This window comes from Taudactylus pleione, unplaced genomic scaffold (assembly GCF_031769625.1).
Source record: "Taudactylus pleione unplaced genomic scaffold, aTauple2 ptg000479l, whole genome shotgun sequence".
Classification (NCBI taxonomy): Eukaryota; Metazoa; Chordata; class Amphibia; order Anura; family Myobatrachidae; genus Taudactylus; species Taudactylus pleione.
The window spans coordinates 11,259,140-11,282,309 of record NW_028284881.1 but is presented as its reverse complement, the minus strand read 5'-3'; the positions used below and the strand labels follow the sequence as shown (position 1 = coordinate 11,282,309).

The window sequence follows — 23,170 nt, the reverse complement described above, 5'->3', positions numbered from 1 at the left end:
GTGTGTGTGTGTGGGGGGGGGTTGGGAATGCTACCTGCCCTATTATCCAAACCGCATGGTCTACAGACAAACTCCATTATGAAGAACACCCACATTAAGTTGTAACTCTGTAAATCATACATCCATCAATGATCACAATTATCATACTTACAATATACCTATCTGACCCATACAACACCATAACTGGGTAGAATTATAATTTCCTTTGTTCACCCCACATGGAGGTAGCCATCTTTAACAAACTGCAGACTATCTTCCATACGGCAATTACTTATGACCATTCAAAGCTGTTATCAATTCAACTTCCATAATATAACACTGATACCAGCCTATGATTACATTCATGAGTATACAACACATACCAAGCCTATCTCTCCCAAGCAGAGATATTGTTCAAGGCCCTAACACAGCTAACCAGATCTCATACAATTATATCAACCAGCATCAATCATTACAAACACTCCATAATCAATCCCTTTCCTGCATGCTGATAAAACAACCAGTATGAACAGACTATTGTACACTACAGTGTAGATGATAACATTACAGACTAGATCACATCATATCATCCACTGTATGCTAACACAGACTTATGAATTCCCTTACCAAACTACAAACTTATTACAAATAATCTAGATAAGCTAATAACAGGCTAACACAAAACTCGCTACAGATACCCAAATAGACTAACTACTGTACAGTTTAACAGCAATATACTTAGCCATATTCCCGATTGAACAGAGTCCCATTGTTTAGGTTGTCTTGGGAGAGAGGGAACCTCTCTCCTCCAATTCCCTGCTCCAAGTGTGCCCTGGCCTCTGAGTGTGTCCAAGATGTGCATGCCATGTTCCCACCCCCTTTCACCTGTGAGGTCATCAGAAAGGGAATATCCTTTTGGTTACCTGAAACTACTGCTAATTAGATTCTAGTCTCAGTTAGCCATCTCTATTGATTAGACTGGAATAACCAGTACTTTGGACAAAAATGTAAACAAGCCTACACAATGTCATTGTCCTTTGATAAGGGTTATAAATCTGTTACAGGGCATTCATTGGACAATTTCAAATGGATACAAAAGGTCTCCAACCTCCCTTTGCATCCCCCTTTCTCCCCCGCATGCAAATCTAAGCTGCTATGGCATACAACATTTCACATAGTTATTCTCTCTAACATTCATGTTTCATAGCCGCATGTTCTGATCTTCATATTGATGTCACCGGAACGCTGTGGGAACAGAGTAGATCAGTACGGTACCAAACACAGTCCAATTGTCATTACTAAGCCATAGTTACAGAAAACATTCATTTCTTTATATACTGACATTGCGTTTAAACCAAGTAATAATTATCCTTTTTGCGTTACGGTACCATTGCTTTTAAATGTATGTATGCGGGGAGAAACAGCACTGAATTGCGTTGTGCGTCTGAGGGTCGGTGGGGCACTCAGCGAGCAGCACTAAGCTGGAAGGGCATCTATGTGTGTGTGTGGCCATGTCAGTATGATTTTGGGAAGGATCACTAAAAAGCTGACTGTGTTCTGTTTAACATTGTGTGTATGAGTTGCAGGGAATTTTGCTACTTTTCAAATATAAGTCTGTGTGTGATATTATACACATAAGTCCATGCATGATGGGCCACATGTACACACATACATACATATATATACATAAGCACACATGTATTTTTCTGATGTTTTTAAACTGCAATTGCAAAATGTGTTTATACAGTGAATTTAATCCTCATACAGGAAGGAGGCTTCCAGCTGTGCTGTCGGAGCCTCCCTGTTTATTCTGCCTGTTTTGGGTTGAAGATGGGCTTTGTATAGGGTTCCAAATGCTAATAAGTTAGTGTTTGTGTTAAACCCTGTCTGCCTGTGTTTGAGGAAGGCTGACTATGTACCTTTTTTTTACAAAATAGTGCTGTGACATTTTATTTCTAAGATGGAGTCTTGTCGCCCTTTACAAGATAGCATTGCGCAGATTCCAATTGCAAACAGATTCTGTCTTCGCCAATTATCCGGTTTTGACAGTAGCTGGAGCCACTTCAATGAGGGCCATTTCTAGAGTTTGGTTAAGGTGTAATAAAGCAATCTCAGGGGAAGTGAATGTAGAAATTGGTGAGAGCAGTTGTTGCAGAGAGGTGGAAGGTTTATAAAAATGATAATGCTAATGTTTTTGTGGGTTAGAGGACACTTGGTAACTTGCAGGAGAGTGTGCAGGTGATAAGGTTGTGATCTGAATGATGGAAATGAGTGTAATGAATTCAGGAACTGGCCATAGTCTAGTGAATACAAGATCAAGGCAGTGGTTATCTTGATGAGTATATAAGTCAGTCCACTAAGAGAGGCCGAGAGAGGAGGTCAGAAAGAGCAGTTTGGAGGCACAAGGAGAATGTGGATTATCAATAGGGATATTGAAATCAACCATGTCTATTCCTGTTATGCTGAGTTCCTGGCACATTGTTACCATGGTGCAATCCTGAGTTCATGGTATCCTGTTCTTGCTAACATTTGTTTCTGACCCATTGTATCAGAATACAAACCTTTTTCTCTACCACTTTGCTACATTAATAATTGCTACCTATCTTTTGGTCCTACCAGCTTGCTACTAGAGTACTATCCTGTGTTCCTGCAACCTTTCTACCAGAGTACTAGCTTGTGTTCCTGCAGCATCTCTATCAGAGTACTATCCTGTGTTCCTGAAACCTTTCTACCAGAGTACTATCCTGTGCTCCTGCCACACTGCTAACAGAGGTTTTTTAGTCCATTCTATTACCGTATATACTCGAGTATAAGCCGACCCGAATATAAGCCGAGGTACCTACTTTTACCCAAAAAAACTGGGAAAACTTATTGACTCGAGTATAAGCCTAGTGTGGGAAATGGCAGCAGCTGGTAGTGCCCCCAGTAGTAATTCCCCCTGGTTGTGCCCCCAGTAGTAATCCCTCCTGGTAGTGCCCCCAGTGGTAATCCCCCCTTTCAGTGCCTCCAGTAGTAATCCCCCACTGGTAGTACCCCCAGTGGTAATCCCCCCTTTTAGTGCCCCCTGTAGTAATCCCCCACTGGTAGTGCCCCCTGTAGTAATCCTCCCCTGGTAGTTCCCCCAGTGGTAATCCCCCCTTTTAGTGCCCCCTGTAGTAATCCCCCCCTGGTAGTGCCCCCTGTAGTAATCCCCCCTGGTAGTTCCCCCAGTGGTAATCCCCCCTTTTAGTTCCCCCAGTGGTAATCGCCCCCTGATAATGCCCCCTGTAGTAATCGCCCCCTGGTAGTGCCCCCTGTAGTAATCGCCCCCTGGTAGTGCCCCCTGTAGTCTCCCCCACACCCTAGTAGAGAGAGACGTGGTAAGAATAAAAAAAAAATTAAACAATTACCTGAAACTCCCGCTCCTGGTCCCGCCGCTGTCCGCTCCTCCGGCCGCTTTGCATGGGAGAGACGTCGTCATGACGACATGTCTCCCATCACCCACTGCGGGAGCCGGAAGATGGCTCCCGCAGTGGGAGCAGCAGCAGCCGCTGAGAGTCTGACAGACTCTCAGCGGCTGCTGATTACAGCAAACACACAGCTGCTGGCTCCTGCGGCTGTGTGTTTGGCAGTGTGTAGCGCTGACCGAACTCCGTCCGGTCAGCGCTACACTTCACTCGAGTATAAGCCGAGGGGGTACTTTTTCAGCACATTTTTTGTGCTGAAAAACTCGGCTTATACTTGAGTATATACGGTAACTTACTATCCTCTGTTACTGAACCTTTCTAGCAGAGTGCTATCTTGTGTTCCTGCCACCTTACTATCAGAGTTCTTGTAACCTTTCTACTAGAGTACTATCCTGTGTTCCTGCAATTTTGCTACTGGAGTGTTAACTGACTTGCCTGTAGTCTCCAATATGACTTTCTATACTGAATTCGATGAGAGACTGCTTTGCCTCAAGACAAACCTGCTCTCCTGCTGTAATGTACATTGCAGATGAACTATGCAGCTAATGCTTTGGGCAATGGACCCCAATAGCTGGTGACAACACAGTGTTTAAAAGTAAGGATCATTGTAGGGCATTACTCAGAAAAGCTTCCAAAACTAATGCAAATTAGGTTTGGTAACTGTAAGTTATATTTATTCACAATGCAGTTAGAATTACAAAATTTACACCAACAATCTGTATTATGGGTGAAATGTATGAAACCTTCTAAAAAGTGGACAAGTGGAAAATTGCCCATTAGTGTTGCCTATCGGGCACAAGCTCTGGAAAGTTATACTCTTCAAAGCTTACTGTATAGGGGCACACCACAGCCTCATTCTATGCTGTGTTGTGGATCTGCAACAGATATCGGAGGTATATGCTACAGACCTTTTTAATACATGCGACAATCTATATATATTGCAGAAAACCTCTGAAAAGGTAATTTTTCGGGAGATTTTACAGCATTTTACACTTTGATATATCCTGTCTATTATGAGACGAATTAAGAAACATAAAATATGGTGGGGAAAAGGCCCAACTGAATTTTCCCAGCTCTGAACATTGGGACCCCCTACTGTATGCAGATTTCGACAGAAGTTCAGGTAGTGCAAAGGAGGAATGAACATACATAAATCTTCAAGAATAATAATCTTCTTGACTACAGATGGATGAATTTGCTTATTTGTCTGTATTGTAGCACTTCACTAATCAATTTGTGAATTTATCAATATGTAGTATTTGCTGAATTATTTTATTATGTTTATTATTATTTTGAATTTGTCACCTGGTGAATCAGGCCAATCACAGTACATGGACTGTGAAGAAGCCAATCAGCCAATGGTTTTGTTAGATATGCCATACTGTACTGTATGTCTATAGTCTTATAAAAGCATTTTACAGCCCCTTTGACACTAACTGTTCCTGGATTGTTCTAACGATAAATATTTGTGAATGCTGCTACAAGCATTTTGGATATGGGAGACTCAATCTGTATTTGTAAATATGACTTGTGATGCACAGTATTCAAATACCAAGGCTTTTTATCATTGTATTGTTCTATTGCTTGCTATCTGAGCTACTGTCTTTTACAATGCACTGGATTGCACATAAAAGAAAAAATGTTCCTTCAGTTGTCAATACTGACATATAATATATAAGAGTTCAAATACCTAGGCAATACATTGCTATCCTAACTGGCACAAAATCCCCAAAACTTTCTTAGTCTACTACACTTGTCAGTATTACCAATCAATCTTAGGTGAAAAAAATATATATATACCCCTCACGCCTCAATAATAATGAAAAAAATTTAGCTTCTGCCCAAGGAAATTGTGTAGACACAAGTCAAACGTGAAATTATAGACTGAACAGACCTTGTTGATGGTTTGAATGGTTATGAAATGTATCAATCCCTACCATAGTCTTTATCAAATCATGGCACAGAAGTTCATTTTGTTCAAAAGCTTTATGGAACAATATGTCAACTATTAACAGTGGTAAAAACAAAGTACATTTGAAATTACAATGGAGTGCCAGTAATTCTGTTCCTCAGTTTGAGGATGATTATTTAAAAAGATTAAATTGGAGCAGAAGGTTGGGGTGAGATGTTACCCTATTAGGAAAGCAGAACATAGCACTATGTTTTACATTCCCACCAAAGTAACAAATACATTTAAAAATACAAAAGTGACTCACAATAAATACACTACAGGGCCAAAGCAAATGATGGTATTTTAGAGGAAATACTGAACGGTTTAAATTAAAGAAGTGTCCTAATAAAATGTAATACTCTTTTCATCATTGTAAATAGGAAGATACCCAGTATATATATATATATATATATATATATATATATATATATATTTCTTATGAGACATGACAATTTCCATAGCTGCCATGGAAACACATTTAAAGGAAACACACAGAAGATCAACTATACGAGTTCACAATGAATCACAACATAAATAGGAAGTTCAAAATATTTTGCAGTCATATTGTTCTTGCTTCTATAATTTCAAAGTCAAATATACACCATTAATGGGGAAACAAAGAAACAAACCAACAATAGCAGTTGCTCTCAAAAGCAAGTGTGATTTATAAAACTGATCAATATAAAACCAGAGATTTTGAATAAACATTTGTATTCTTTGTTATGTGGGAAATACGAGGCTGATTGAAAAGTAATGAGACTGTTTTATTTATTCAGAATCAGATGACTTCACAGGATCAGAACATTTTTCTCTTTCAAAGTAGCGTCCTTCACATTCAATATATTTTTTGCAGCGTTTCAACAATGATTTAAAGACGTGCAGTAGACTGTTCTGTGACATCACTGTTAGTGTTGCAGCTGTGGCATTTTTCACTTCATCATCTGTTGAGTACTTCCTTCCGTGCAGTTGTTTATTCGGGGTTTGGAATGCCCAGAAATCACAGGGCACTAAGTCCTGGCTATATGGAGGGTGTTCCAGTTCTGTCCTATTAATTTCAGTCAGTGCTGCCAATGCAAGAGCAGCAACATGTGGTCGGGCATTGTTTTGGGGCAAATGTGGTCTTTTCTTCCTCATGGATCCATGTAAGTAGGTTTCCAGGGCGTTTACATAGTGGGCACCATTAATTGTCTGTCCATGGGGAACCCAGTGCTGTCGGATCATACTGTACACATCAAAGAACGGCTTTACACCCCGAAGGAATCACACACAATTTTTTGGGCAGAGGCGAATTTGCTTGTTTCCATACACAGTACTGCTGCTTGGATTCTGAATCATAATGACGAATACATGATTCATCACACGTCACAATCGATGTCAGGAAATCAGACATCCTCTCTGGCAATCGAACGGTGTTCGTGCACGATTCAATTTGTCGTCGCATCTGTTCTTCTGTGAGATTTCTGGGTACCCACCTGGCACACACGATGCATTTTCAGTTCCTTTGTCACAATATGCTGAACCCATTTGTATGAGATGCCAAGTGAAGTTGAAGGTTCGCGTAAAGTGAACCTTCTGTCATTTTGCAACATCTCCGCAGCTATGACAATGTTGACATCTGTAACCGCGGTTGATGGTCTCCCAGAACGCACTTCGTCAGTCACTTGCGTATTACTCTCTTTGAAGTGCTTCCACCACCGAAATACTGCAGCACGGCTATTTGTTTCTCCACTCTCTGCTTGCCGTAACATTTCATTTGTTTTATTTCAGCTTTTTCCAAGTTTAGCACGAAATTCGATTACGCATCTGTGACGTAATCTCACAGACACGTCTTCCTCATCTGCCATGACGAAACATACAAAGATCTTCCACTCGCTGTCACCAAACAAAGAAGACTATGGCAGTCCAACCGCAGGTTTAGACACATCGATGTATGAGCTTTACATTAACCAGCATAGCGTTGCCACCTCTACTTATGGGACAGAAAAACAGAGGCAGTCTTATTACTTTTCCATCAGTCCTCGTTAAAAAGGTATGCAGTATAAAATTCCAGAGAAAGAGGGTTCCACGCAAATTCTGTTTCCACTATTTTATATCGATTGGGACTACAGGCAAGATTTACTAAGCAATGGGTTTGCTGTCATTTCAAATCTGCCAGATCCCAGTCTGACTGCGAGTTCTAAAGCTAAAATACAGCATTTATTAATGTTCGTTTTGACCTTCTAAATAGAAATCGCTGACCCACTGTCAGTCCCCGGCTGTTTCTTAACCATTATGGTTTGCAAGCCTGCACAGATCCCATATGTTATTGATGATGATTTACCTGCTGGTAATTACAGCTCAAAATGACTCTTTGACTCCATTTTTCCTATTTTCCAATCATTTTCTTAATTACTGCAGTATGATATCTGTTGAGTGTAAAGCACAAAAAGCCTTTTCTTATGCTCATGTAAATCTGGTCCAGTCTACAGATGGGAGATCACACCTTAAAACTTTTTTTATTTACATTTGCAGATAGCTGAGCCACACATTTTATGAATAAAATGTCATCTAAAATTGGGATTGAGATGGTTAATACTTCTTTATGTGTAGTGGTCAAAGAAAGTGTTTACAACCTTTTTCTAGCTGGCAATACACAGTATACCATCAAAATTCATAGTAATTAATTATTTATATTTTTTTGGGTACCTTTCTTCTCGGATGTGAACCCCTTAATGTTAGGGATGCCAGTATAGAGGAGCCTTGATGATGGCCTGGCGCTTATTCATATATTTGCAAATGTATGTAACTAATACCTCTGAATCTCTATTATCATGTAGGATTTAAGTATTTTTGTTTTTTTCTGTGGTTCAATGTAAACCCCGCCCTTTACAAGCACCTGTGCTATGTCATTAAGCTGATATGAGCGACCACCATACTTTTTGTTTGCAGTCTTGAGAGGCATGAAGGTAGCCAGCATTGGGAGGATGTGCTGGTCCTTATAGTGCCATGTGGAGGTTTCTGGGGTACCTCCAAGGTGAGTCAGCTCTCAGCTTATACATGTGCTGTTATTATGCAGTACACTAATTTGTAATTATATGACCCACAGTGGGTGCTACTATTATGTAGCAATAATTATTTTGGGGTGAGCGTTTGGGAGTGGGGCCCCCGGACTTGTTCTGGCTGGACTTTTTTCAGGGCATCACCACTTAATTCACATAGATATTTTTTTATCACTTTTCTAATTGTTTGTTTAGTATTCATGTCATTTTAATTCTTTCTCATTTCATTAACACTTATTGATTTATCTTTACACATCTATTCTTTACACTTCACTATCACCTTTTTTCCCCTTTTCGTGTGATGCCCTGGGGATGGTCCTTGGCTGGAATTTTTTGGGTTACCTTGCTTCTCGGATGTGAATCCCTTAATGTTAGGGATGCCAGTATAGAGGAGCCTTGATGATGGCCTGGCACTTATTCATATATTTGCAAATGTATGTAACTAATACCTCTGAATCTCTATTATCATGTAGGATTTAAGTATTTTTTGTTGATATTGTTGCTGTGTGCTGGAGGGAATATTTTTTTCTGTGGTTCAGTGTAAACCCCGCCCTTTACAAGCACCTGTGCTATGTCATTAAACTGATATGAGCGACTACCATTCTTTTTGTTTTTAATTATTTATGTTATCTTCTTCCCCCTATTTTTAGTACAATTAGTAACTGTGTGATATCCCAATAAAGACCATTTGGAAAAGGGCATAGAGGTCAGTGCCATTAATAACATTTATTTAAAAAAGAGCAGTTTGGAGGAGCGATGGTTGAAGCCATTGGAAGGGTTGAGCTGATGGCGCCATTGACTAGAGATGAGCAGCTAAGACAGAGAGAAATGTAAGAGTGGGGTGACAAATAAGCTGAAAACAGACATAAACTGCAGAGAGAGTCAAACTGAGAACTGCACGGTGTCTAACTGTGATCCTGCAGATACCTTCAGCCAAGAGAGTGCACAGCAAGTGTCAGAGACAAGAGAGTTTAAAGACTTTGGGCCAGATTCAATTAGCCGCGAAAAGCAGCGTTTTGGGGAAAATCGTTCGCAGATGTAAAATTTTCAGCCAAAACTGCATATCATGCAATCCTATTGTTGAAGTTTTGTGCGAAAACTACATAGACAAAAACCGGCAAAAAGTTTTCACCATCTCAGAGCAGGTGATTAATTCGCTAAATCCCTATTTTTGGCTAAAAATGTGGGGACTTGACAGAGCGCTCGCTCTGAATCTGGGCCGTGCTTTTTTTTTTTGGAGTGGCCTCTTGGCTGCTCGCATAGCTGTGGGTGACCACCCACAGCTATAGCAAGCGGCCATGATGATGGTCGAGATGGTCAAGACCATCGCAACCATCGGGCTTGTGACGAAACCCTTGTGGTAGGGTCTCGTTAATCGCAAGCCCCAGAGAGCTTTCCGCTCTAACAGAGCCGGAAGCTCTCCACTGACATCACTTGTGATGTCAGTGGGGCCGCCTCCAATCAGCAGGTGTTCTCATGGGAACGCCTCCATTTGGGCAGCCACCTAATAACTAATTAGGCAAAAGTATTTTTTTAAATAGCTTAATTCCCCCTAAAAATTACATGTCATTTTTGGGGTGAAAATGTAAAAAGTGTTGAAAAATGGGTTTAAAGTACTGGGCAGGTATTTTAGGGCGCTGTATGAATGGGACAGGTGTTTTTAGAATTGCAGGTGGCTGCAGCAGGTGTATTTTTAACATTTTTTAAAACTGCACTTTATAGACACAAAAATATACAAGCACTAATTTTAATGTATCCCCAATTTAACTACAGCAATTATTTTTTCCAAAAAATTTAGCATTTTATAATTTTCCCACACTTATGAAAATATGCATATAACAGTTATTTGACTCAATTTAAGAGCCCAAAATACTTTTATGGGGCTATTAATGCACTTTTATATTGATTTCCAGTGTCAGTTAGGCTTTTTATGGGGTACAGACTGATTTCCCCAAAATGTGCTGTACTTTGAGCTGGTTTCGCCCTGTGCAGTTTTCGCACGTATGCATTTTCACGTGTTTTGTAATAGGATAGGGTGAAAAATGGGAGCACGCATTGCTAAAATACATGAAAATATTGCACCAAAACTGGCGAATAGTGTGAACATTTCTTCAGCGTTAAGTTTTCTTTTTATCGCGGCTACTTGAATCTGGCCCTTTATATCTATGCTGATCTGGCTATACACTATACTTTAGCAATATCCATTGGACACGATATATATATCATGCACTTAAAGACCATCTGTAGTTACTCCAAAGTTTTCTGGGACTTTAATATTGTCTGCATAGACCAATTTATATCGTTGACTGAGTAACATAGTATTAAGCTCAAATTTAGTGATATATTTGCAATATGTGTGATGATCTTAAAGTGTGTAGAGTGCCTGTGAATATATTAGATTGTATGTTTAAGTTGCTTGAATCAAATTTTTCTCTTCCCTACTGTAACCAATTCCTATCTTGGGTAATGGAAGAAACAATTTTAGTCTTTATACAAAGTTCTGTCTGCCTTTCTTTGTGTATGTCAGGGGAAACTTTGCCTCTCTGCAAGGGAGTGGTATAGGAAAGAGCTGCTGCTGGAGGAGGAGTACCCCACCAAGGTATCTTTGACCTATATCACATACATTACATCCTTGTCATACTGGGGTATCACATTGGGAGAGTTGTTTCCTCTGCTTTTTATTATTTCAGGGTATGATCTTTAGATGCAGTTGGTTTTGTTTGGCAAAATATGTTTGATTTTGTAATACAATAAATAATTGAAATTTGCTATACAGTATAGTCTTAATTTTATTAGAAATGTGTGTGGACCCCCATGTTTGGTTTTGATTTTGCCAAAACCACCCTCAAAGGTTTGGTTATGCCAAAACCACCCTCAAGTGTTTTGGTTTTGATTCTGGATTTCTTTAATAAATGATAAAAACAGCAAAAATCATGTTATTTAGACTTGTTTTTGTTCCTACAGTATTATTAACCAAACTAACAGACATTTCCAGTCAATTTTGACCACCTCACAGCTCACAATATTGTTTTCAGTTTTCACCCATATTGGACAAAGACTGCCACAAGCTTACTAGCTAAAGTAGGTAACAGAGCAGCGGCACAAACACATGGAAGTTTAAAAAAGAATATAGTACATCTAGGAAACATAGTTGACTGCAGTGGTAGACAGGATGACATTTTAATATAAACTATACAATAATTAAAAATATGTAAATAAGCGCTCTAAAATATAAGCATAATAAACATAAAAATATAAGTATAGCAACATAAAAATAATAATGATGTTTATAGTCTATTTAGACTTTTTAGGAGTGGGGTTGCAGCATTATTAAAGTCCCAATGTAATCGGTAAAAAGAGATAGTCTGTAGCATGGCTGCCCTGTTTGTCCCTACCTTAATGACACTGAGATTCCCCTTCAGAGGGATGGCCTCTCCTTTTACAGGGTTCCGGCTGTTTGTATGGCCGCGGCACCGGGTGATGACATCAGACGCCGGTCGCTACATGGACTTAGCGGTGGGTATGCTGTAACAATGTTCCTCCACTTCCCTTTGTTCTCCAATGCGTTTCGGATCTCACTGGGTCCTTTTTCAAGGATGGAGGAGGTCTTTCTTCTACAGCTATTTGTACTAATCTTTATTAGATAAAATTAATACTGGAAATCCAGAACTGGAAATTCCTGTAGATTTTGGCATCAAGCACATGTTCCAAAAATACAATAAATAGATTGAAATAAATATTTTGATGATTATTATGCTTAGAAAGTACACTGTGCTATGAATAAATATGTGGAAAAAAGGTTATTAAGATTATATAAAAGAGGACTATATATAATAAATAAAATAAATGTATATATAAAATATATTTTTATAAAAATGAGGTGTATTATAAAAATTCTAAGAAACCCTGAAAATAATTATAAAAAGGCTTTCAGTTCGATATCTATATTCAGTCCATGTGGCTCCAGTGTCTTTAAAAGAAAAATCCATTTTGTTTAATTTTCTTTCAATATATTTACTGTGTCCTCTCCGCTCCAGCTGGGATTTACTTTTTGGATACCTAGAAATTTACGGCCTCTTGGATTCTTGTTATAGAAAAATAGAAATATAGAATTTGATGGCAGATTAGAACCACTTGGCCCATCTAGTCTGACTCTTTTCATTTATCCTTTTGGCAACTTCATCCCTATTTGCTCCTTACGTCTCTCTTAAGTATAGTCTTATGCCTATCCCAAGCATGTTTAAATTGTTCCACCATCTTAGCTTTAACCACCTCTGATGGGAGGCTATTCCATTCATCCACTACCCTTTTTGTGAAGTAATTTTTCCTCACATTTCCTCTGAGCATACCTTCCTCCAGTTTCAGTGCATGCCCTCGTGTTCTTGTACATATCTTCCTTTGAAGAATGCATCCCTCTTGTACCTAGTTAAAACCCTTCATGTATTTGAAAGTTTCTATCATGTCCACCCTTTCCCTTCTCTCTTCCAAACTATACATATTAAGATCTTTTAGTCTTTCCGGGTAAGTTCTGGTGCTGTAGGCCATGCACCATTTTAGTTGCCCTTCTTTGTACAGTATCTAATGTGTGTACATCCTTCCGGAGATATGGCCCCCAGAACTGAACACAGTATTCTAGATGAGGCCGTACCAAGGACCTATACAATGGCATGATTGCTTCTTTTTTTCGTGCTACTGATTCCTCTCCCTATGTATCCAAGCATCTGACTTGCCTTCTTCATTGCTTTGGTGCATTGCTTGCCTGCCTTCAAGTCATCTGAAATGGTGACTCCTAAATCCCTTTCCTTCTCTGTATTTTTAAATATTGAGACCTTGATACTATATTCAGCCTTTAGGTTATTGATACCCAAGTGCATGTTTTTTGCATTTTTTTACATTAAACTGTAGTTGCCATGTTCTTGCCCATTCCTCTAGTCTACCCAGATCCTCAGTTATTTGTTATACCCCTCCTGGTGTGTCTACCCTGTTGCATACTTTTGTGTCATCTGCAAAAAGGCATACTTTCCCTTCAATACCATTTGCAATATCACCAACATAGATATTAAAAAGCACTGGCCCAAGAACAGATCCCTGGGGTACTCCACTGGTAACATTTCCCTCCTGTGAATACACTCCATTTACTACAACTCTCTGTTTCCTATCCTGCAACCAAGATCTTATCCATTCAACAGTCATAGAATCCAATCCCAAGCTTTCCAGTTTGTTTATCAGTCTGCAATGCGGGACCATGTCAAAAGCCTTACTAAAGTCTAGATAAGCTACATCTACGGTCCCCCCTTGATCTATTACTTTTGTCACCCAGTCAAAAAAGTCAATAAGCTTTGTTTGGCATGATCTCCCCTTAGTAAATCCATGCTGTTTGGGATCCTGTAAATTGTTGGATTTGAGATGTTCCACCACCCTTTCTTTTAATAGTGTTTCCATTATTTTTCCCAATACTGATGTAATGTTTATTGGTCTGTAGTTACTTGCTTCTTCTTTGCATCTACTTTTATACGGAGGTATTACATTTGCTCTTTTCCAGTCCTCTGGAATCACTCCTGATACTAGCGTCTGGTTGAATAATTCTGTTAATGGTGTTACCAGGACCCCTTTAAGCTCTTTTAGAATCCTTGGATGTAACCCATCCGTCCCCATTGATTTATCTACTTTCAGTTTAGAGAGTTTGGTTAGGACCCTCTCCTCTGTAAATGAAATTCCATTTACCTCATTTCTTTGAATGTCTCTGCAACCTAACTGTGGCTCCTTCCCCTCTTTTTCTGTAGTGAATACTGAACATAAATAATTATGTAGATCAGGGCTTGACAATTTTTTCTAAATCTAGGAGCCAGGATGAGCCAGATCACTGTCCCCCCAAAAAAATTATAGGAGTGATTGAGGCATGTGTTATGCAACTGTTATACACACTATACTAGTCCACAAAATGGTTGTAGTTGAATGGATATAGTAACATGGAGGCCCCCTCACTGCTCTGCACATCTCCACTGTTCCACCCCCCACCCTCCAGTAATAATGGACCACATTTCATATAAAACAATGGTGCCAGAAAGTACAACAGAACCCCCTCCCCTCGTGGTTACACCACTATCCCTCTGAAGCCGCTTCGCAATCCCTGACCACGCATAGACCGTATTACCAGGAAAGCTCTATGCAGCCAGAGATAGGAGACAGTAGTCAGCCGGGATGTACAGGAGGATCAGCGTAGACTGGGTCAGAGCAGGCCAGGATGGAGAGGAGTCATCAGTGTAGGATGGGATGGACAGGAGGAGTCAGTGCAGGATTGCAGGATGGGACAGACAGGAAGAGTCAGTGCAGGCCAGGATGGACACAGGCACAGCAGTCACCGCAGACGACACTCAGAACATGCACTCCTGTGCATTCAATGAACGCCTCAATACTATATGCACGAATCTCCATGGGGGTTGATGAGGATCTGCTTCCACCCTCACTGCAAAGGGTGGAAGCCAGGCAGCAAAATCTGGTAGCCATGGCAACCTGGCCTCTCCTCAGCTTCTGCCTTTGCACGCCTAATCACCTTCTTAGCCTCCTTCCTCCTTCTGGAAAGATACACCTCTTTGTCGTTACTATTTTGTTATGGTAGTTCCATACCTCCCAACATGACCCTCTCCAGGAAGGACACAATGCTCTGGTCCTGGACTTCCCTGGTAATTTATGATTGGTGGCGGCTCCAGAGGTTGGGTTGCAGTACAGTCCAAAATTCAAATAGGGAAGTCACACCAACTGCCAGTGAGTCCCAGCCAGTGATGTTTGGCAGTGTGTGAAATGACAGTTGGTGCGGCTCCCCTATTTTGAACTGTGCTGCAGCCCTACCTCTTATGGTGCATACACACGGTCAGATTTTTCTTCAGATCTGAACGATAACGATTTAAAAAATCGTTCAATCATTCATATCTGAAGGAAAATTTTACATATCTGTCAGATCTGTCAGATGAACGATTTGAACGATGAGCATTCCCGATGGTCAGATAACGATATCTGACATCTGATGTGTTTGCAGTCAGACTTGGACGATTCCATTCATTTTAATGCAGTCAAAAATTGTTCAATCATTCAAATCGTTCAAATCGTGCAAATCTTTGGTAAAACCGTTCAAAACGTTCATCTGACAGATCTGACAAATCTGACCGTGTGTATGCTCCATTACCAGGGAAGTCCAGGACCAGCGCATTGTGTCCCTCCTGGAGAGGGTCATGTTGGGAGGTATGTAGTTAAGAAAATGCGCTGATATGCTATGGGTAGTAAGTCCTTTATTAATATTGTAAATGTGTTTGGATATTCTTACTTTGACTTTTCTTTTGGTTTGTCCTATGTATTGGATACCATATGGGCATTCCAATAAATAGATTACACCTTCTGAATATATTCCAGTGTTTATTCAAGATGTTATCGACTATTTTATAGTTTCCACTGAATTTTGTTATAAATTACATGGATCCATAGTTGTCTTGATTTTTTGTTTTATATTTGATAAATTCTTTTCTATATAACTGGGAGATTTGGTCAGTTTCGTGTTGTAACAATCTCTCGTTATATCCTTTCTGTATGAATCTTTTCTTCATTTCTATGCTTTGCTGTTTGAAAGTGGAATCTTCAGTCCAGCAAGCCCAGGCCCGGGTAAACTGTACCGCCCCCGCTCCCCCCCCCTCTCGGTGCCCAAGCATACGCACGGTACGATCTGTACCACCAACGACTTGAAAGATATCTTTCAAAAGATATCTTTCAAAGATATCGTTCATAGATATCGTTCATAGATCATTCATAGATCGTTCAAAGATCTTTCAAAGATATCTTTCAGTGAGTCATCCTGCCACATCTCTGAACAGGCAAAGTTGACGATATCGTCCAGATTGGCCTGCGTGTACGGGTGATCATAGATATTGTTATCGTTCATGCGGTAACGTGCATCGTTGGTCGTTCACTGAATAAAAAATGACAGATATGAGCGATATATTGTTGAACGATATCATTATCATTCACATCGTAACGTTATATCGTCCCGTGTGTATGCACCTTAAGGGCCAAGCCTTAGCTATAGAGGCTGTGCCGCACCACTGCACAGCCTAATTGATAGCGATCTCCAGCCCTAGCTTCTGCTGCAGCTCACGCATGCGCATAGTCACAGCTCAGCCTCCGCGATGTGAGTGCCCCAAGCGCAGCCACGGCACTGTCACTGTGTGACAGCGGACATGGCTGCTAATGATAGGGGCGTCCAGCCTAGTGATGGTCAGACTCGCTTTCACGGTGGCTCAATCTGCCCCTGCTCACCACAGTGTGTCAGACCTACCTTGCAGCTCCCTTTGCACTAGTAGGCTAACACCGGTGACAAGTAGTGGCTGCATCTCCACCCTCTCCCGCTCGTGGCCATACTCCTCCCCATGAGACTGTACTCACGAAAGATATTAGGGGTGTGCACCGGCCACTTTTCGTGTTTTGTGTTTTGGTTTTGGATCTGGATCTTTCTTCGTGTTTTGGATCTGGATTGGTTTTGCCAAAACCACCCTTCCGTGTTTTGGGTTCTGGGTTTTGTGTTTTGGATCTGTATTTTTTTTTAAAAAAGCATAAAAACAGCTAATATCACAGAATTTGTGTGTTTTTCTGCTCCTATGCTATTATTAACCTCAATAACCTTAATTTCCACTCATTTCCAGTCTATTCTGAACACCTCAAACCTCACAATAGTGTTTTTATGTCCAAAAGGTTGCACCGAGGTAGCTGGATGACTATGCTAAGAGATACGAGTGGGCGGCACAAACACGTGGTCCATCTAGGAGTGACACTGCAGTGGCAGACAGGATGGCAGTTTGAAAAACTAGGCCCCAAACAGTACATAATTCAAAGAAAAAAAAGAGGTGCAAGATGGAATTGTCCTTGGGCCCTCCCACCCACCCTTATGTTGTATAAACAGGACATGCACACTTTAACAAACCAAACATTTCAGCACCAGGGTCTGCCACACGACTGTGGCTAAAATGATTGGTTCGTTTGGGCCCCCACAAAACAAGCTGGCAATTAATCTGTCCCTGCACAAACTGGCTCTACGGAGGCAAGATGTCATCCTCATCCTCCTCATCCACCGATTCCTCACCCTCTTCAGTGTTGTGTACATCCTCATCCTCACAGAGTATTAATTCGTCCCCGCTGGAATCCACAACCACAGGTCCCTCTGTACGTTCTGGAGGCTGGTCTCCCTGGAAGAGTTGATAATTCATTTTATGAACATCATCTTCTCCACATTTTGTAGAAGCAACCTCCTACGCCTTTCGCTGACAAGGTTCCCGGCTGCACTAAACACTCTTTCGGAATACACCCCGGGTTTGGGGGCAACTCAGGTAAAATAGAGCCAGTTTGTAATTGCCTCTTTTTCCTGCCAGTACAGGTACGGACTGACATGCCTACTTGGATGCTGTCACCGATGTAATACTTTAACAGACAGACGCATGCTTGTCGCTGCTGCTTTGAGGGTGCAGGTGCGGCTACAGCCCACACAATTCACAAAGATAGAAAAAAAAGAATTTTTTATTTTTTGTGGAGCGCACTTTGAGGGTTACACCACCCTTTAACAGACAGACGCATGCTTGTCGCTGCTGCTTTGAGGATGCAGGTGCGGCTACTGCGCATACATTTCACACACAAACACAGAAAAAAAGAAGATTATTTTATTTTGTTGGAGCACACTTTGGGGGTAACACCACCCTTTAACAGACAGACGCATGCTTGTCGCTGCTGCTTTGAGGATGCTGGTGCGGCTACAGCCCACACAATTCACAAAGACAGAAAAAAAAAGAAGAATTTTTTTTTTGTGGAGCGCACTTTGAGGGTTACACCACCCTTTAACAGACAGATGCACGCTTGTCGCTGCTGCTTTAAGGATGCAGGTGCGGCTACAGCCCACACATTTCACAAAGACAGAAAAAAAAGAATTTTTTTATTGTTTGTGGACCGCACTTTGAGGGTTACACCACCCTTTAACAGACAGACGCATGCTTGTCGCTGCTGCTTTAAGGATGAAGGTGCGGCTACAGCCCACACATTTCACAAAGATAGAAAAAAAAAGAAGAATTTTTTTATTGTTTGTGGAGCGCACTTTGAGGGTTACACCACCCTTTAACAGACAGACGCACGCTTGTCGCTGCTGCTTTGAGGATGCAGGTGGAATCTAGACGGGGTTTGAAACCGGGGACACACTACCTCCATCAATTGTCTAAATCCCACTGCACTAATGGCGGATACCGGACGCACGTCTAACACCAACATAGCTGTCAAGGCCTCAGTTATACGTTTTGCTTCAGGATGACTGCTGTCGTACTTCGTCCTCCTCGTTAGGGACTGTTGGAGGGTCAATTGTTTAGTAAAAGTAGTGGTGTTCCTACTTCCTCTCTGGGATGATGAATAACTCCCAACAGCAGCAACAGCACTAGGAGGAAGTGGTTCTTGATCTTTCCCTATTTTATTTTTATCGGAGAAAGTTTGGTCCTCCATTTATGTTATATTGATATATACGTGCGGCTAAGGCGCACTCAAACGCAGAAAATATTTTTTTATTTTTGCTGGAGAGTAGTGCACTTTGTGGGTTACACCACCCTTTAAGAAATGAGCCAGCCTGCCCTTTACTTATGGGACACAGGCGCACGCTTGGCGCTGCTCCTTTGTTGATGCACGTGCAGCCACAGTGCACACAATTCACAAACACAGAATTTTTATTTTTATTTTGTTTGGAGTGCCCTTTGGGGGTTACAGCACCCTTTAGTGGTCAATCCAGCAGGCCCTTTATTTATGGGACACAGGCGCACGCTTGGCACTACTTTGTTGATGCACGTGCGGCTACTGCGCACACAATTCACAAACACAAAAAAATATATTTTTTTATTTTGTTTGGAGTGCCCTTTGGGGGTTACAGCACCCTTTAGCGGTCAATCCAGCCGGCCCTTTATTTATGGGACACAGGCGCACGCTTGGCACTACTTTGTTGATGCACATGCGGCTACTGCGCACACAATTCACAAACACAAAAAAATATATTTTTTTATTTTGTTTGGAGTGCCCTTTGGGGGTTACAGCACCCTTTAGCGGTCAATCCAGCAGGCCCTTTATTTATGGGACACAGGCGCACGCTTGGCACTACTTTGTTGATGCACGTGCGGCTACTGCGCACACAATTTACAAACACAGAAAATATTTTTTTATTTGGTTTGGAGTGTTCTTTGGGGGTTACAGCACCCTTTAACGGACAAGCCAGCTGGCCCTTTACTAATGGGACACAGGCGCATGCTTGACGCTGCTCCTTTGTTGATGCACGTGCAGCCACAGTGCACACAATTCACAAACACAGAATTTTTTTATTTTTTTTTTAGCACTTGGGGGGAGCACCCCTGACGGACAGAGCACCCCCTGGACAACACTACAGCACCCCTTTAGGACTGGGACACTGCACAGGACTTTGGAGTGGACACCGCCCCTATGGACAACTGACTGCACAACACAGTCCAGCCAGCCCCTATGGACTTTGAAGTAGTGGACACAGCCCCTATGGACAACAGCAGCACAGCACAACACAGCCAGCCCCTATGGACTTTGAAGTAGTGGACACAGCCCCTATGGACAACAGCAGCACAGCGCAGCACAGCGCAGCACAGCACAGCACTACTCTGCACTACACTACACTACAGAGCCCAGCCAGCCCTAACTCCCACCCTCCCTCTTCACTGTCCACAGCCGAGTGAGAAAATGGCATCGACGCGGGTACCTTATATAGGGTCCAAAACCCGCGAGACCCGGAAGGCGGGATGATGACGTTTTGCCTCGATTTCAGATCCGAGTCAGGCGGGAAAAGTCGAGCCTGACTCGGATCGGCCTTTGATCGGGGGGCTCGGGGGGGTTCGGATTTCAGAAATCTGAACCCGCTCACCCCTAATATATATATATATATATATATATATATCCTGTGCAATTTAGAGATCTGCCATAACAAATGCTATTTATAGAGACACCACAGCCTGTCATAATGACTTGCAGAGGGTCATGTTCCCCTTATCTGCAACTTCTACATATTTCATGACCATCTGAACTTGTAAACACTACTCTGATATTTAAGGATAGAGGAACAGGTTCTTTTACTCAGCTATTTTAAGAAAAAAAAAAGACAAAAATAAAATGCAAATAATTTCTGCTTCAGAACTAATATCCTCTGGGCTGTCATTAATGTCCCTTTCACACTACCAAAATAACCCAGGTTATGGCCTGGTTATTGCTGCATCAACCCGGGTTCCAGCTCGATGTGAAAGGGTCCCTGAAAAATAACCAGGGTCGAGTGACCCGGGAATCCAACCTGGGTAGCAAGCAGGGTTGGACACGGGAATGACCCAGGTCACTGTGCAGTGCGAATGGTCTGACCCGGATTATCCAACCCTGGTCATGCCTAAAGTGAGCTGATTTGTGGGTGTGGAGCAGTCACCACCCACCTTTTGTGACTTCACAAGTTAATACCCCTTTTTACACCGACTTAAAAATCCTGGGATGATGCACGTGAACGCGCATCAACCCGGGTTTTTTGTCGGTGTAAACGGATCAACCTAGGCTCAGTGATCCGGGGATCCTACCCGGCTGGATTGCAGGATTGAGCACGGGTCATTCCCGTGTCACCCTGCAGTTTAAACAAAGCGACGATGACCCAGGTCGCGCCGCATGCCAGCCGATATGCCGGCTGCAGTGGTGCTTGGAGACGACACAATCTTCAAGCGTCCTCTGCCAGGCTGACCAGAACGGAGCAGCGCACCCCACCCACCCTCCATGCCTCAGGACCGCTTCGGAGTAAGGTAAGGGGGTCGCGGAGGGGGAGGGAGGGTAAGAAGCGATGCTCACCTATGCCGGAGAGGCGGGTCAGTGCTAACCTGGATCCGGTGTGAACGGCGCCGCAGTGTAAAAGGGGGTCTGTACCGAGTCTGATCCGGGTTGAAAACATGTTCCAAATTCCGGTTCAGACCCGGGACTTTGGTGTAAAATGGGTATTAGCAGGACAAACCCGGGTTCAGTGTGGACGGAGCTTACTTTGGAATGACCGGGGTCGAAGGTGTAGTGTAACCGGGGTCTGAGCAGGGTCTTGCCCGGGACTGACCCGTATTCAAAATACAGGGTTGGACCCAGGATTTTGGTGTGAAAGGGGCATAAGATAGAAAACACTATCTTGTCTGCAATAGTGTGGATAGCTTTACAACCAATATGCTTAATACAGCCAATAAAAACAATAAAAGTATAACGTTCCCCTTTGATAACAAATAATGCCAGTCTAGGAATACATAGAAATGTGTTTTTGTTTCTCTGTAAAGTATTTTATCAGGAATAAATATTTTGAGATTCAACTGAAATTTCGTTTCATAAAAATCTCCTCCATGCCCTAAAATTCTCATCGGCTCTGTTTGCTGACCGCATTTCCCATACTGTACCTCTGATGAGAAATGCTGTCAGCCCATATTTAACAAACCTCAATTATTGAATCTTTTCAGACCAAACGAACACCCTCTTCAGATGACATTAGCACTTAGTACAGGCTTTGATGAATTTCCCATAGTTCTGCTCTCCCCTTCCTGACATCTGACAGGCAGAGCACGGCCCGGAGCCAGAGTCTGTTATCAGCCTGTGTCAGATAGGACAAAGGCCGAATGCATAAAGAATATAGGTGTTTATAATGGAAAATAAATAAAACTAAGCATATTTGCACACAGGAATCTCTGGGCCTGATTCTGTGTGGATCACAATTGCGATCGCATCTGCGTAATCGCACGCAATGAAGCTACAAAAATATGCTAATGCCTGCCACAGCTCAGCCAGCATAGAGATGCCCACTGCTTTCTCACACCCGTAATACCTCGCAGTCCTGCGTATACACAGGGCCGGATTATAGGCGGGGCGTTAGGGGCAGTCGTCCTGGGGCCCCCACACATTGGGGGCCCCCACACTGTCCCCACAGATGCCACTGTATAAACACATTGGAGAACAGCATTTAGCTGTCTCCGCTCTGATGCTCTCCGGCGGCTTAGCTGTTCCCTAAACAGCAGCTGCCGAGGAACTTCAATAGTCAGAGCCACTGAAAATCTTCTCTATGTGCTGCAGCCTCAGCTCGGACAGTCAAAGTCTCGCGAGAGTTTGAGCTGCTGCGTAGAGAAGATTCTCAGTGCCAGTGACTCATTTGTCCTAAGCCTTCCCCCGTGATACAGCTCAAGCTCAGCGGTGAGCTGAGCTACAGAGCTGACAGGCAGGTAGCCCATATATATATATATATATATATATATATATATATATTAGGGATGTGCAGGCTCGGATAGGTTCGAGTTTGCACGTTGAGTTAGGATTTTTCCCTCCAAAAAAACGGAACTCAGAAAGAGGCTAAACGTCATCTTACATGGACGAACATCATCATTCCTGCCTGCATTTCTCCAGCCCCGGCACCACCCCCAAAGGCTCACAGCCTGTTACTCACTCTTCAATGGATTCCTATGTGCGTGCCTAATCACAGTGTGATTGCAGCGCATGCGCAGTGCGGTGCATATGCATGCGTAGTACTGAACAGTCAGCGGATCTGCGTACGTAGTTGCAATTGCATAACCTGCTGAATCAGACCCTCTGATCTGTGATCTGTTTCTGTAACCCGATCAGTTAAGCTGTCAGCCGGGACATTCACTGCAGCTCAGCAGACCACACCAACTTACATGAACTAAGGATAA

General features: G+C 42.2%; 1 protein-coding gene across 1 annotated transcript in view; it reads left to right on the top strand.

Annotated features, from left to right (window-relative positions):
• The window catches only part of LOC148502971 (chemerin-like receptor 1), a 190,557-nt gene that overhangs the window by 63,445 nt on the left and 103,942 nt on the right, over positions 1-23,170 (top strand). The window lies entirely within an intron of this gene.